This window comes from Chamaea fasciata, unplaced genomic scaffold (assembly GCF_029207755.1).
Source record: "Chamaea fasciata isolate MVZ Bird 193981 ecotype frontalis unplaced genomic scaffold, bChaFas1.0.hap1 SCAF_7, whole genome shotgun sequence".
Classification (NCBI taxonomy): domain Eukaryota; kingdom Metazoa; phylum Chordata; class Aves; order Passeriformes; family Sylviidae; genus Chamaea; species Chamaea fasciata.
This window is the reverse complement of record NW_027094092.1, coordinates 26,926,532-26,941,080: the sequence shown is the minus strand read 5'-3', so window position 1 is coordinate 26,941,080 and position 14,549 is coordinate 26,926,532. Positions and strand designations below refer to the sequence as shown.

The 14,549-nt window shown below is 39.2% G+C and overlaps 1 protein-coding gene across 2 annotated transcripts in view; it reads right to left on the bottom strand.

Annotated features, from left to right (window-relative positions):
• MIDEAS (mitotic deacetylase associated SANT domain protein) overlaps positions 1-14,549 on the bottom strand; it is a 56,139-nt gene that overhangs the window by 37,708 nt on the left and 3,882 nt on the right. Inside the window, exon 1 of one of the 2 annotated variants that reach the window (XM_066188135.1) lies at positions 2,680-2,724. The exons of the other annotated variant lie outside the window; for it this stretch is intronic. The gene's annotated coding sequence lies outside the window, so the exon portion shown is untranslated. Of the gene's footprint in view, positions 1-2,679; positions 2,725-14,549 lie in introns of those variants that run through there. 2 annotated transcript variants of the gene reach the window in all.

Genomic DNA, 14,549 nt, shown 5'->3' with positions numbered 1-14,549 from the left:
GTCAATGAACAAGCTTCATGTTATTGGAATACTCACCATTTACGTAATACTTGGCAACAGTTAAAGCAATATATTGACACCAGTTCATTCAACTTCACAACACGCGTCACGTGCAACGTTCCGTATTTCTGAGAGGTACACTAAGAGAGACAAAGCAGCCTGTTTTGCACTAAAAAGCAAAAAAGGTAGTCAAGATGAGGTTGTTCTTCTGTATTTCCTTTTTCTCAGTTTTGTCCACACACTGTATTTGCAAGATGTCTGGTAAAGCTTCTTCATTTTGAACAGTTATACCGAATTCAGAAACTACTACAGAACACTACTTCTAAAGCACAGCATAGAACTCCTCCCACCCTGAGGTAAATTTTAAGGCAATTGATATAAAAGTCACATAAATTTTAAGGCAATTTATATAAAAGTCAGAAAGTCTTCTACAGCACATGAAATTTCACCTGTAGACATTAAAGGCTCTAACATTAAAATATACATGTCATTGTCATAGTAGAGATCTCTGATACGCCACAGATGCAGTGTTCGATAACGCCTTTGCACTCTCCACAAGCTCTGCCTGGAACTGCAGCCTAAGGGGAAGGGCTCTTCCACTTGCATGATCTGTGTTGGTTGGGATTTTAGACTTCCTTTTTTTAAAGAAAATGACAACACTAGCCAGGTATACTGCTCTTATTGTCCAGGCTTCATTTCCTGCACTATAGTACAGAAACTGGATTACAGTAATTTCTATTTTACACGGTTGCATGGTCTCATAATCACAGTACAACAGCATTAAAGAATGCATAAAGAATACACTCTTTATGCACTTATTCTGGCAATATCTCTTTAAGGGACTGCACCATTAATCCCTTTTTATTGAAGACAGCAAAGTCTGGGAGAGGGAGATTTTGAAATTACTTGCCTGAAGAGGTCTATGACAGAGGAGATAAACTAACTCAGTCTCAGGTTAGTGCCTTTCCTTTCAATCATATTTAGTCTCTTACTCAGTTTGAAATCCCATCCTAAGGCTGGCTGAAGTGCACATGAAACCACTCCAAAACACTTCTTCCTATTTCAGCCCGTCCATGAGATTGTATGCCATGCATAATAATAAACTCAAGATAAGCATACAGCAGTCAATGCAGGTTTATTGTGGATCTAAAAATATCATGCTAGCTTTTACTAGAATTGTCATCTGTAAGACTTATGTGCACATACACTTGCCTTAGCTGTGGTGGTGTCCAGGGGACACAGAACAATTCAGGATACTAGCCAGACCCAGTCAGGTGCATTGTTACTAATTTTGCCCAGGAATTAAATAACAGTGCTGAAAAATCTCACCCAATTCCTTCTCTGTATGCAATTACAAAATCATATGAAGAAAGAAGGGAAGGTATCTATTTATACCTTTTAGTCGATTAACGTCGATACACGCTTTCATCTGTTTACATCACTTAGGAGCACCATAAGCATAAAAGCACAATTTGGAATCAGAGAATTAAAATGGGGGCTCTAAAATCCTGTAAGAGTGCTTTTAGCAATTACCATGACATGTATATTCCTCCCATCTTTCCCAACTACCACTCCAAGAGAAAAGAATTTTTGTTCTTTTCCCACAACTGCAACATCTGAGATGCCACAAATAAGAAACAGCCTTCAGGCCCACAAGGAACAGATGCATTAGAACTGCACGTGTTCAGAGCTCACTCGTGCAGGGACAAGCTTCCACATCTTCCACTCCACGAACCCTCTGACTGAATGTTCTGCTTCACCTGGACAAGTTAAGAGCAATCTGCAACCTGTAGTGACTTTCAGCAGGACAGCACACATCACAGCAGCTGGACTACAGGAACAAGGGTTCTTTCAGCAGACTGTGCAAAGGGCTTTGCCACTGCTCCCACTGCCCCTTCTGAGAGCCCCAGAAGTCAGGGAGCACCATGGTCTGGCTACTGTTTTGACCTGCAGCAGGAATTGTCAGACTTCTGTCACAGACGGGGTGAGAGGGGAAAGGGAGGGTCAGAACCACCAGACATCCACCAGACATTTAGTTGTGAAACATAGCCAGGTTTCACAGAAAAAAAAAAAAAAAAAAGGGCCCAGAGATTTTTAAATGCAAACAGTAGGATGAAATCGGCAGTGTCATTTTTCCCTTTACATAAAAAGATATGTACTTATCACAGCTATTTGGGGGGGGGGGGGGGGAACAAACAAGAAACAGCAACAGAACTAAGCCTTGAGAGCTATGCATAAGGAATGCTGTCACAGTATTACTTAAAAAGAAAGGTCAGGTACTAATTTGCATGTAACTGATGACATTCACCTACTACAGTAGGTTAAATCGTTAAGTCAGTGCTCTTCCTAAGTCTTGCACCACTTGTATTTGCGGTTTTGTTCTCTCCCTGTCTTACTGAAAATCTTGAATATTGCACAAAAGTTTCCCTTGCAGAAAAAACCTGACAAATCAGAGTCACAAAACTACTGTCAGAGCCACAAAAATGAACAGAAAAGCAGAAGGAAATTCACACTCATTGCTATTTGCACACAGGAAAAAAAGTTTAGATAAAAGACTGGCTTTTACACACATATAGCTCCTGCAGGTAGCAGGCTACATCTGTATTACTGCAAACGTTTCTAAACTCAGTGGCTCTGCCTAAGCAAGGTTTCCACACTCTTCAGCTATCTTCAGCTCACCTTCTGAAGACTTGTGACCCTGGTGTTGGCATAAAGCTTCACAGTAGCATCAGTGCAGAGACAGGGATTCCCCTGGGCAGCACTTGCAGAGGCCCAGGGCAGAAGAACTCAGACGTTCAACTTCAAACTGAGGTCAAGTACTGCGGTTGGTTTCCACTCGTGTTGCAACACACGAAGCTAACAAGTGAGAAAATGGTGAGATGACAAAACAACCAGCAGAAAAAAGACAATCTCCTCAAACCACAGGTATATCAGTCCCTCCATATGCCTTTCCTCTTGCTCCTGCACTTCCAGTAGATTTTGTCCATTTTCTAGAATATGATGCCTTCCAGTTAAACGTACTTAATTCCACAAAGACATCATGGCAGTTCAAACTGCTCCAAAAGACATGAACCACCATCCAATTAAGCCACAATATTAACTTAGTGTGTCACCCCTTTTTTTAATTTTAAAGGTAGTTTTTTATAACTGGTAATTGCTTTAATGTAATTTTTTATTTACACCTTACCTGGTAATAATAAGATAGATTTGGACACATAAAAAGGTACATCCAATAAAAGGAAGTTTATAATTTTTGCTATAGTTCTCAGCTCCCTTCCTTGAAGATGTAAAAGGTGTTCTAAAACACTTTGCTTGTTAATATATTTATTTTTTAATTTTATGCACAGAAATTCGCATGGTAAAGAGAAATTAGCACTTTTCTCTTATATGTGGAGAGAATGTTTTGTGGCAATTTCCTCAATATCACTGGGAAAACTGCTTATAGTTTCAAATATTGCAAATTGTTAAAAATCATATGAAAAATTTCATACATGAAGCTCCCCTTAGCATTCAGTGGACACTGGATTTAAAAGTTCAGGTTTTTAAAAGCAGCAGCTGGAAAAACCCCACCTGTCAGTTCCTCAGCTCCCAGTATCATTTCACTAGCTCTCTGGTCAACTTCTGAAATCAGTATATCTGCAGCTCCAATGTTATAAAGGGAAATTGCCTTCCACATTCCGATTTCTTTAGCTTTTTATGCCTTCAGTAGGTAAAATGACACTTCTGATGGTCTTTGAAAAAATGGTTTAAAATAAAGTCCATAGCAATAAATATACTTTGCTTGCCTAGCTGCATCAGTAAAAATAGCCTCAGCTGAACATGGACACATTTTTTTTCCTGTTCCGTGTGGAGAACTAATTTTTCAGTAACAAAATCCAAGCTCTGTGTGTTTCTTGCTAATAATCTGTGTACTTAGAACAGTCTCTACTACTGAGAGTGACTTAGCTGTCAAACTAAACTACCCTAGGAATATTTTCCACCATCATTCAGGGAGGGAATGAGGGGAGATGTATACTTGTAAATGGTTAACACACTTCCCCCTCTCCCTCCAAGTAAATAGCACACACAGACACACAAAAGGCAAGGAAAACAATTAACCTTGCAACTCCTGAATTTTGGCTTCAATTCCCTGAAGTAGCTTCGTGCATGAAATCGACATGTGGAAGGAATAATCCACGGTGACCAAGTTTGCTGAGGTTTGTGGAAAACTGGACTGTGCAGCACAGCGAGCTCCTGCCAGAGATCTGCTGCCGCACAGACCTCAGTGAACGTGCACCACAAAAGCAGCACCATGTACTTCCCAGGCATTCTGGAAAACCTCACTGTTTAAAAGCAAACACTGACCACCTCTTTCCTCCCACACTAAAGTTTAACAACCCCCTTTTCCCCTCCCCACCAAGAAAAAAAATACAGACATACAATTACAAATGTATGCACTAACTTAAAGTCATGTTTTACTCTATAAGGCATGCAACTTCACCACATGGACCCAAGGCCTCCTCTGGATTACTGGCACCATGTTTGTCAGGAGATGCCATCAATTTATTTTAAGACACACAGGTTAGTGTTTAAATCTACCAATTTGCTTTCAGTTTGAAGCTGTTTTAATGCAAAATCCCACTCATAACAACTCCCTCTTCATTAAATATTTAAAATTTGAAAATTAAGTGATGGACAGTACTTCACTGAAGTATTTATTAAGGAACTCCCTCATTCATGAATTTAAAAAAAAAAAAAAGTAAACCTGGGATAAACTTTTACCAGATCCACTATTTTACAATTGGAATTCCTTCCTGAAACAGCAGCTCTCATAAGTGCTCTCTGCACCTAATTTCAGCTCAGTGCTTTGCTCTATTATTATAAAATATTTTAGGACATGCATCTGTAATTACTAAATATGTTCCAAATTTGAAATTTGTTTCAGTATCTTATTTTTCTGCATTTTGGAGGCAGCAAAACTGGTTTTCCCCCTGACCAGAGTGCTATGCTCCCCTGCTCTCTCCAAGCATACTGAGTACCTCTGGCACACAGACCTCTGTTACCCAGGCCCACTCACACTGGAATTGCTCCCAGACACTTCCGCAGGCATCTGGGCACCAACACATTTTAATGCACATTGCTGTTGTAGCTCATGGCTGGTGTCTCCCTAGCTCATCTAGTTTTTCCAACTCCCTGAGATGCTTATCTCGTTCCCACTAGGCAAGGGTAGTGTCCTCCAATCGCTGCTAGAAGAAGCCGGTATAAGCACAAATTTCCATTTATAGATCTCTATTAAAAGGTTTCCTCTCTTGCTCAGGCAAACACTGGGCTCAGTATGATTACAATCCATCTGTGCATATATCTGTTAGAAAAGTTATTTCCTCTTACAGAGGGTTGTATTTATTTAGCTGCTCCAGTACAGCTGTTCCAAAGCCACTTGGGAGTCTAAAAGCGTGCTTTTGTGATGTTGCATTTCCCAATGAAACGCCTCAGCTGCTGAGCAAGAGCCCGAGCGATAGCCTGAAGAAACATTATCTCTCAAAGGGTTTGTGTCCGGCCCGCAGCTCAGGAGTCACGAAGCTCGGGCCGCCCTGCCGAAGAGGCACCTGGCAGCTCCCGGCCCCGCAGGCAGCTCGGCAAGCCTCGACCTGCGGCTGCCGGGACACCCCGGCCCCACCTCCGCCAGTGAGGCCCCCGGGCCAGCCGGGCACCCCGCGAAGGCTCCCAGGCTGTGCACAGAGTCCTGCACGGAAAGGCACTCCGGAATACAGTCAGTTTATTTAGGTCTCGAATGAGGATTTTTCAGTTTTTTCTTTTTTTTTTTTTTTAATATACAGACTCTTCTGTTGTTTATACTACTTATTTGGCATTTCTACAAGCTATGAATAAACGCAGCTTCATTTTTAACTTCTGAATTGGAAGAAAAGCAAAGTCCCAAAACGATTAGTTATGTAACTTTATAACAAAGTCACAAATTTATTAAAACAAGGTGAAAAGCAGCCCTGATAGGACTGAGGAAAAAAACCCCAACTGTTTGAAACTAATGTCCAATACATACTTCAGACAAAAAACACCCTCAAAAATAAATTAACATTCCTGCTTCAAGGCAAATTTTTCCAGCAATTATATTTAATAATATAATGTTATATTATAACAAGGGACTGGGACTGTTGCTGAACAGATAAGCTGACATCATTCCAGACACATGAGTTTTTCAGGTCTTCCTTTCCCTATTAAAAAAATGAAAAAGAAAGAAACCAAGAAAAACCACAAAAAAACCCCCAAAAACAAAACAAAAACAAAAAAAAAAACCACCAAAAAACCCCCAAAACCCAAACAAAACCAAAAAACCCACCACCACTTCTACTTACTTAAAACAAAAGGATGGTGTAGGAGACACCTTTCAAGCAAAACGGTCTCAGTGAGTCCAGTCAGCTTGCCAAGTGTTAACATGCACTTTATTTCTTCATCTGTTGGGTTTCTTTTAAATTTTGCTTGTGTAACACACAAAAGTCAAATCAGTGGTTCTTTCCCTTCAAAGTGATTGGTAACTCATCTCTGTCACAATTCAGCATTTGGAAGAAATCTTGCAATGCTGGTGTGAGACTATAAGTTAATTGTGTGAATGAATAAAGGGATATGGAATAATTAAGTTACAAACACAACTTTAACTTTTCAGTAACATAACTGCAAGTATCATCAAGCAAAATGTTTTTAAGTTACTTATTTCCAGCAATGAAGTTGTTTTCAACTAAACTGACAATGCAGTTGAGAATTTCTGATGGTGTCAGAATACTGAATATTGAAAGCCAAAAGAAAAACAACCTTTCTCCACGACAAACTCCCTATTTATTCCATGCAACCTTGCACCAGCTCTCCAAATCAGGACCATAAGTAGTAGCTACAAGGAGAACACTACAAGAAAGCCTTCCTGGTTTTACTTTCCCATGTACAGTGAGTACAAGTTTTGTGTAAATCAGTCACAATCAGAAACCCTATAATAGGAAGAGCTAAGTGTTCCCTTTGCAGTTGTCACTGTCAGTTTTTGATTCTGTCTGCTGGATCTCTCTAGTCACACAGAGCAAAAGCAGTATCAGTTTCACAAAATACACAGCTGTGTTTTTAAACATAAATACAACTTCTATCCGCTGCTTACTTCCTTACAATCCAATACAACCTGTGTGCTAGACTGCCCTGTCTTTCCTACATTGTAGCCTTTTGTGTCCAGGACCAATTCTGAATCCAACCTATAGCTGATCCAAGTGAAGGTTTAATATTATAAAGGGTTACAAACGAGCAATCCATCACCAAATATTTTTCTCCTTTTTCACGCAGAAAACCCTCATACTCTTCAAATCTGTTGTAGGATGCATTAAGCCATTTTGTCTTGACAGACTAGTATTAGATTTTCATTAAAATATACCAACAATATGCAAAAATGTTCAGGGGGGAAGCAAAGGGTTAAACCCACCATGATAGTTGCTGCAAAGAAACAGTAGCAAGTAACTTGACAAAATATTCACTAAGTCTCCTGCATTTAAAGTCCTTTATTATGCTTTTCCCCTCCAGACAGGGTCAGTATGTCCTGCCAATTCATGAGCTCCCAAAAATAAACCGGTTGACTAACTAAAGATGTCAATAGATTTTCACATTGCCTCCACGCATCCAAACTGCATGGCTTAGATGGTTACTTGTAAACAGCCAGGCACTCTACACTTAACCTAGAGCACTTTCCCAAGCAAATTCTGTCACTTAAAATTACTCTGTTAGAGCTGTCACTGAACAGAGAATATTTTTCCACCTCCAAACTGTACTTCTGTCATAAATCAAGTCACTCAAAAAGAACTGTCTTTTTAAAATGCTTTATAGTACATAGCAAAATTGAGTAGTTCTATTCATCCTCACAATAAAAAACCCACAACAGAGCAGCTGAGAGATGTAAAAAATGCCCTGAACCCATGCTACAAGGAAGAATGTTGATCCACCACTTTCTTTTCTTCCATCTTTGACCTTTTCTGTGACACTACCAAAGTCACCCAACTGAGAAACAGAAAAGTATGAAATAACTCTGCATAAGAGGCAGACTGAAACCCCTAAGTGCACAGAACCAGGAAGATAATAATTTTGTTCACTGACATGATTGAAAGCCAAGTAAGTAACCTGGCTAGGGAAACTACACAATCTGCTCCACACAGAAATTGGAGCTCTCATTTCTATGCACGCATTTGCAGAATGCAATCCAGAAGCCTCCATTCCACATCTTAGATTTCTAGAACAAACATGACAGGATTAAGCAGAAGACCAAAATTCAGACTTTTAATCACAATGTCCAGGAAAAAAGCCAGTCAAGAGGGCCCATAGCGGATGCATACAGGCAAGTATGTATCTGCAATTCAATGAAAAAATTGCTATTTCACCCAAGGATTAAGTGCCTCTATCTGCTGGAGGTCCACAGAGGGTGCCAAAAACCATTTCTGCACAGCGATGTCAGCTCCTTCTCAAGGAGGTGCGAGAGGGTCTGGGCTCCTCTACAAAGCCTGCGGACAAAACACTCACCCAGCCATAGAGATGCAAATTCAGACCCACATACCACACCTTCCCCTATCAAGAGGCCCCATCAATCAGCTCCTCCGTGTGGGGCAGAATCTCCATTTCTACTCACATGAAGGCACTAAATGTTCGGTCAGAGTATGGTTTTGTAGCTTCTAGGCTGAAGACGATTACCTCACCTTTAAACGAGGACGAACACGGCACAAACCACAAACGATGTAAAGTACTTGTCAGCAGTGAGCTTGCAAGAAAGGGAGAAGACTGGGAACATTTTGTTGTTGCATGTCCTATGGCACCAGAAAACAAATCCTTCCTGAATTGCATTTTGTTGTCTACTCTTTCAGGTCTGTCGGCCTTTAGTCCTACTTATCCTATAGCTAAGAACTTGTAGATGCAAGTGTAGACTCAAGTATTAGATACAGGAAGTTCCATGACTGGAAGACCTTCTGCATGAGGGCAAAGAGCATGACTTGTTCTAAGGTCAGGGCACCTGTTCCTTATTGCTGCCCATTTTAGTTTCCGTATAAGCAGCTTGTTGTGTCTAAGTATGAATAAAAGGCTCAATGAAATCATAAATCATCACTTCCCTTTAAGGGTGCGACGCCCCAGAAAGAACAATAAAAGTACTTCAGGCTACTAAAGAGATTAAGAGCAAGATTTTACTTAAGATTTTAAAAGGCTACACTGCCTTCTTGGGAAGAGTATGGATGTGACTTAAATCTTTGAACCCAATTAATGTGTTAGAAAGCTCCCCCTAGCTTCAATTACCAGGCTGTATTCCTGAAACAGATGTCCGTAAGGACTGCTGGTACAGGCCCTATCACAGCACTGCAACCTCCACTAGTAAATGAGATCTTCAAATCTGCTTTTGACAAAAGGGACACCTACAGATCGCTTAACTTTCCAAAGGTCTAACTGGATCCTGCACCTTTGTAGCATGTTATTCAAACTAAAATGGTAAAAACCTACAGTAAAACCATATTGCTTCAGGAAATGAAAGTAAAACTGCAGACTTACCTATGCAGCCTGAGACAAGGTGCAGTCTTTTTTACTAATGCTCATGATAAGAAGATGTCCTGGTTCCAACCAGGTCAGGGTTAATTTTTGTAGTAGCCATGAGGGGCATGACTAGGTCATGGAGGTCACTCCACACCATCTCATGTCATTGCTGGGATGGAGGAAAGGGACTCTCTTCCAAGGAAAAGGGGCTCCTTCTGGTGAGAAAATGTGGCAGAGAGAGCCATGGGGGGCCACTGGCTACTTTGTTGCTCTTCCTGCTCCTTATCTCAAAATGCTGCTTCCAGTAAATTGTACTTATCTCAAGCCATGATTTTTGCCTTTTGTGCCTCCAATTCTCCTCTTCACCCCATCAAAGTGGGAGAGGAGGGGAAAAAAGAGAGAAACCCGGTGCGTGGTTTGGAGAGTGGAGGCACTGAACTGGGGAGTACCATTCCTAAACCTTGACAAAACAGCAGAAACAAAACATCTTATGCAGGTCTGAATGATATACTCAAAATCCCTCTTCAGCAGATCTCAAATTCAAGAGAATATAGAAAACTGGATTTTTTTTGTTCGTTTCATACGAAATTATCTTTCTATATTTGACACCAAAGGGTTGCTGCAAACATTAGTGTCATCTCTGCTCTTCAGCTGAGTAACATGTGAACCAGTTTAAACACTGAGTTTTCTTGTTTGCTTTTTGTCACATGGTCCTTGGAGTGTGCTATTACGGTAGTACACAGACTGAAGTAAGCACTGAAAATTTGAGATCAAAATTCCAAATATAGTTTAAATACCAATACCTCTCATGAAGGAAGCATTAAGAATTTCTAAATCTTCCTATATTGGCACTTTTTTATTTTGTGTCAGCATGAGAATATTTGTTGGTTTGTGGGTTGTCTTAAAAACAAGTTTTGCTCTTTCATCTAAATGCCATTCTTCCACAAATATCAACAGTTACTTGATAGTACTACAACAACAGAATATTGCTGATCAGGACTGGAACAGATTATTGATTTGTCACCACTGGGGAAAAAGAAACACTTCTGCTAAGAAAAAAGTAAAAGCCATTTCAACATCACTTTAGTCACCACAGAAGCAGCAGCATCTTGCCAACATGGATGTTTTAACATCAACTCCAAGTATCAAATACACTGCCCCTTTAACTAAATATCCATGTATATGTGTGTGGTCAAACAATTGCGGGTGTTGACAAGTATTTGGGCCACTGTCCTTGGTCTCATACTTGCCTAATGATACCTCGACAGAGGTGGCTAGCAGAGAAATCCATAAAGTGGCTAAAAAGCAGCAGTGCAAGATGGAGGCCAGTGAAGGGTCTCTAGCCTTGCTCTGTCACCTCTGTGTTAGAAATGCATCTGCTTTATGGTCAGTCCACCCAAGCTTCATCTGTCTCCTGTGCTTAAGTATTCAGCAAATACATGTTTATGCCACTCTCAGACAAACAAACAAAGACCTGCATCGTAGCATACATGTGTGCACAGGCAGGCTAGTTCATTTTAAAATGCCAGGAGAGATTACCTGAATAAGGAAACTGAATTTTCCAGTGTGCAATTTATATCAGGAGCTATTATTATTATTATTATTATTATTATTATTATTATTATTATTATTATTATTCTCCTCCAGTTGCAGAGAAAACCTTTACAAATAAAGGCTTTGAATCTGCATTTCTTTTGCTAAAAAAGATCTCTGTGTTTTAATTTATTCTTTAAAGGAAAGGTAACAAGGTTTATTTATATTACAAATAAAAAAGCCCAGATAGCTTTGTTCATCTTTTAAATAGAACAATATCATCACTGACTTCAATAAAGCTTCTTGCAGGGCACCCCCTTATTGACTGTTAAAAAGTGCAAACCCTGAGTATAGTATCAGCTATATCACACTTCCCAGGTTTTTAATTCCTCAATTCTTCAAATGTTTATTCTTTACATCTCAAATTAAAAATTGAAATAAATTGTTTATAAGGAGCCTCACATTCTTTTTTATCTTCTTAGACGATAAAAGGTCTTTTTATTACCGATCAAAGTTTTCTATAGAAGCATTTACAGTACATTTTCTGTAGAAAAAAAAGCTGCAATAGCAAAATAAGTCAGCTAGGACCATATCTGAAATATTTCACTTTTGCCAAAGAAAAAGGACTAAAACAAGGAGTCCCATACTTCAAAAGGTAAGAAATGTCTTAAATATCCTTTTGACTCTTAAATGTATTTAGAAAATCACGATAACAAAAGACCACTTCAATGCTGAAATTAAATCGGAAGAAAGTGAGGCCAATAATCAAATGCAATGTTTTGCACAGTTCTTTACTTATAATCACACCTTTTATGTGCAAAGGCTTTCTAGTTTTTCAAGGAGGACAGCTTAATCCCCTAATAACCAGAATGCCTAATGGTACAGTAATGCTTGACTAGTATAAAAAAAGTCAAGCTTTTGTTTTTAATATATTCCTTTTCTTCAGTCATCTCAACATCCTTTAAAACACGTTCATTTAAATATTGTTTGGAAAGACTACATTATTAACTCATATATAGTTGTATTTTCTAAAAATTTGAAAATACAATAGCTTTCCAATAAAAAATCCAAATAAATTTGTATTATTAATTAAATAGTATAGATACTATAACCGTCCCCACTATATAGCACGTCTCATGCCAGACAACATGTAGAGTTTGTAACAAAAGATTCAAAGAGAATAACTCAACTCAGAATTTTTGAAGTAATGAAATCAGACTAAATCATAGGGGCAGTCATATTTCTGTGCCAGTTTCACATATGCAAGTATTTGGGATCCTAAGTTGTCATCATTGGAATATCCTAAAGCAGTCAGAATGTCCTACAACTGTGGCTCTCTCTCCTCTCACCAGGAATTTGGCAGTGCTGGGATTTTGTTCTCAAATGGTATAAAATCAAATTTAAATAGGAAAATACTTTGCTAAATTCTTCTCCTCCCAAGTGCAGTAATTTCCCAGTAACACAGCAAACTCTCTTCTCAGGAAGTGCATGAAAGAATACATTATTTTGGGAGAAATAAAAGCCTGAAATCAAAACAGTTTAAACTCCCAAGAGTACTGTTAAGGATATTATTAAACTGTAAACAATACTGCAATTCATGACAAATTGCCAGGTGACATATGCAGGAGTTGAAAAGGAAATGCTCAAGGAATCCCAGGTGTACACAGGCATAGCAGATAAGGCCGCACCTAAGTACATGTGATTAAGTCAAGTTTGAAATCATCCAACATGCTCATGCAACTTGGGATCCAAACAAAAATGCACTTTTACCTATGAACTACACCATAACAAGTCTACTTGGAGATTATTCAGACTTCTAGGACTAGTTTCAACTTTGGACCGCATTAGGATGCACAACGCAGACAAGGTGACAAGCATTTCAGCAGGCTGACTGCCCCACAACACGCAGCTCCAGAGAACAACAGGTTCTGCTTTATCTGTGCTCAAGGGAAGCAGCCACTCTGATAGCTGGAAATCCACCATACAACTCTGTACCACACACAGGCTGCAAAACCAAGCCAGTACTTCAAAAAGTCCTATCAGTTACAAGCCCTTCAAAAAAGAAAAGAAAAAAATAGAAAAGAACAAAACTTGCAGTTACAAATCATGCATATTTTGGTCGCCATTACTCTAGAAATAACAAAAGCAACATTATCAAAGACAACAAATTAAGATAAACTCCAAAATACAGCATTATATTCAAGGCTAAAATAATAGTTCAAACAGGCAAATGAAAAACTTCAACATGGTTTAAAAAAACCAACCAAACAAACCCTCCCAAACTACCCTAGCATAAGAAGGAAAAGAAACATTTCTTCTCAGGGGAACTGAGTTATAAAATGAGATACCTAAGGGTACATAACAAATAGTGTGTGTACATATAAACATACACAAACATTTAATTTGTCTTCCTAAAATAAATGGCAAGAGGATATGCCAATATATATCATTGTGCTGTATGATGCCTCCTCTCCTATGATGAGGAAGGCCAAGCAACTGAGAACCAATATCAGAAGATAACAGGCAGCAAAGAAAAAAACAAAGTATGAACACTGACTTGATTCCTCTTCCTTACATCCCAACTCTGAACATGTACTGTATCAGTAAAATATTTAGTAAAGAAGATATCAGAACTGTTTCTCGGTTTACTACTTCAGGTACTAATAGAACTTAAGTTGTTTCAATCCTTACCAATGCTGAAGTCAAACTTAAACATTAATTTTTACTAATTAAGGGTAAAAAGGAAAGCATTATTCCATGCTTTGCTGTAAGCCTTTCCAAATGTCTTTAAGGAAAAAAAAAATTAACACACATTAAACACTTTGCCACCCCCTCCCAATCTAGCTTTTCCCCATTTTCAACTTCTTGGTTAACACCAGCCATCAATTCAATAAGGGGCATTCACGTAATTCACTTTTATATAAAAAGAACATTAATTTGCAGGTATGTACAATTCAAAGAATATCCGTACATCATATTATATACAGATTAATGTACTATATTAATTTAAGCCTTGTTATCTGGTGGCTGTCAGTTGGCCAAAATACAATAAAACGCATTAAAAGAGCCTGAAAAGCAAAGAATTAATTACCAAGATTATCGCTGCATCCACATTCAAGTGGTTGCTCCTAAATACCTGGACTGCGTTCAAAATGCATGTATTCACGCATTTTTCCCGGTGTGCAGAGTAGAGCTTTCCCTCATAACTTTTCCAGTCACTGGAGGCAATGAGCGGAGCACTACGGGCTACAGCTGGAGACAGTTCAGAACCAGAAGTCGTGCAAAGCGCTGTGAGGCGCCCATGGAGCAGCCTCCTGCTGCACACACATGCCATTTGTGCACTGCGAGCTGCTGGAGCTGCCAAGGAGCTTCCACACGGAATGCAAGTGGCTGCTATGCCGCTACAAAAACTTAAACTATGACTCGACCATCCACCTCTTTCAGGGACTTCTGTAACCCATAACGAGAATTTCTTAGTTTGAAGGTTC